General features: G+C 59.2%; 1 pseudogene; it reads left to right on the forward strand.

Moving 5' to 3' along the window:
• Positions 1 to 2500, forward strand: part of LOC124589822 — a 7955-nt pseudogene that overhangs the window by 1135 nt on the left and 4320 nt on the right.

The raw sequence follows: 2500 nt of genomic DNA on the forward strand, positions 1-2500 counted from the left end.
GAAAGATGGTGAACTATGCCTGGCCAGGACGAAGTCAGGGGAAACCCTGATGGAGGTCCGTAGCGATTCTGACGTGCAAATCGATCGTCGGAGCTGGGTATAGGGGCGAAAGACTAATCGAACCATCTAGTAGCTGGTTCCCTCCGAAGTTTCCCTCAGGATAGCTGGTGCTCGTACGAGTCTCATCCGGTAAAGCGAATGATTAGAGGCCTTGGGGCCGAAACGACCTCAACCTATTCTCAAACTTTAAATGGGCGAGATCTCCGGCTTGCTTGATATGCTGAAGCCGCGAGCAAACGACTCGGATCGGAGTGCCAAGTGGGCCACTTTTGGTAAGCAGAACTGGCGCTGTGGGATGAACCAAACGCCGAGTTAAGGCGCCCGAATCGACGCTCATGGGAAACCATGAAAGGCGTTGGTTGCTTAAGACAGCAGGACGGTGGCCATGGAAGTCGGAATCCGCTAAGGAGTGTGTAACAACTCACCTGCCGAAGCAACTAGCCCTGAAAATGGATGGCGCTGAAGCGTCGTGCCTATACTCGGCCGTCAGTCTGGCAGTCATGGCCGGTCCTTGCGGCCGGCCGCGAAGCCCTGACGAGTAGGAGGGTCGCGGCGGTGGGCGCAGAAGGGTCTGGGCGTGAGCCTGCCTGGAGCCGCCGTCGGTGCAGATCTTGGTGGTAGTAGCAAATACTCCAGCGAGGCCCTGGAGGGCTGACGCGGAGAAGGGTTTCGTGTGAACAGCCGTTGCACACGAGTCAGTCGATCCTAAGCCCTAGGAGAAATCCGATGTTGATGGGGGCCGTCATAGCATGATGCACTTTGTGCTGGCCCCCGTTGGGCGAAAGGGAATCCGGTTCCTATTCCGGAACCCGGCAGCGGAACCGATACAAGTCGGGCCCCTCTTTTAGAGATGCTCGTCGGGGTAACCCAAAAGGACCCGGAGACGCCGTCGGGAGATCGGGGAAGAGTTTTCTTTTCTGCATGAGCGTTCGAGTTCCCTGGAATCCTCTAGCAGGGAGATAGGGTTTGGAACGCGAAGAGCACCGCAGTTGCGGCGGTGTCCCGATCTTCCCCTCGGACCTTGAAAATCCGGGAGAGGGCCACGTGGAGGTGTCGCGCCGGTTCGTACCCATATCCGCAGCAGGTCTCCAAGGTGAAGAGCCTCTAGTCGATAGAATAATGTAGGTAAGGGAAGTCGGCAAATTGGATCCGTAACTTCGGGATAAGGATTGGCTCTGAGGATCGGGGCGTGTCGGGCTTGGTCGGGAAGTGGGTCAGCGCTAACGTGCCGGGCCTGGGCGAGGTGAGTGCCGTAGGGGTGCCGGTAAGTGCGGGCGTTTAGCGCGGGCGTGGTCTGCTCTCGCCGTTGGTTGGCCTCGTGCTGGCCGGCGGTGCAGGATGCGCGCGCCTGCGCGGCGTTCGCGCCCCGGTGCTTCAACCTGCGTGCAGGATCCGAGCTCGGTCCCGTGCCTTGGCCTCCCACGGATCTTCCTTGCTGCGAGGCCGCGTCCGCCTTAGCGTGCTCCTCCGGGGGCGCGCGGGTGCGCGGATTCTCTTCGGCCGCCATTCAACGATCAACTCAGAACTGGCACGGACTGGGGGAATCCGACTGTCTAATTAAAACAAAGCATTGCGATGGCCCTAGCGGGTGTTGACGCAATGTGATTTCTGCCCAGTGCTCTGAATGTCAACGTGAAGAAATTCAAGCAAGCGCGGGTAAACGGCGGGAGTAACTATGACTCTCTTAAGGTGGCCAAGTGGCGGCGGTGTGGCTGCATCCGGACTTGGCTTTTCGAAGTGCGGTCTTGATGTAGTCGTGCTGCTGCTGCGAGGTGCCTTCCTTGGGTTATAGTTACAGGGAGAGTGATGCGCAATACATGGGCCTAGCCCTCTTAGCCTCTCCTCTCCTGCGGTCTTCTCCCCTTCTCGTGGGCCCGCTGATTTTTGCAGAGTGGAAGACCGCACCAGGGGCTTGGGGGGGTTACCAGCCCCCCCTCGCATTATCCCTTTATAGTTGGGGGCAGCCGACAAGAAACAAGAGATGGTGGCCCTTCCGCTGAAGGTGCCACCCCAGCTACCCCAGCACCTATCCGGCCAACCGGCCGTAACGAAAATGCAATAGTTTGTGTAGCTCCCTTTGCTTGCAGTGAGTGCCACCGCACTTTTACCACGAAGAACGGTCTCGGGGTCCATCGCCGCCGCCAACACCCTGCGGCCGCCAACGCTGAGATCGTGACGGAGAGGCATCGCGCGAGGTGGACGGAGGAAGAAGTCCTGTCGCTCGCCAAGGCAGAGGCCGAACTGTTCCTGGAGAGGGACGCCCGGTTCTTCTTTGTAAATCAAGAACTTACCAGGATGTTCCCCGACCGAACGCTTGAGGCAATCAAGTGCCGACGGCGGCAAGCTGCCCACAAGCAGCTTGTCCGCCAATTCATGGAGGCACTTGAGATCGGTCGGGGTGAAGAGCCGGCGTCCCGCCGTGGAGCAGCGAGCTCGCTGC

The sequence above is a fragment of the Schistocerca americana genome, unplaced genomic scaffold, assembly GCF_021461395.2.
Source record: "Schistocerca americana isolate TAMUIC-IGC-003095 unplaced genomic scaffold, iqSchAmer2.1 HiC_scaffold_730, whole genome shotgun sequence".
Lineage (NCBI taxonomy): Eukaryota > Metazoa > Arthropoda > Insecta > Orthoptera > Acrididae > Schistocerca > Schistocerca americana.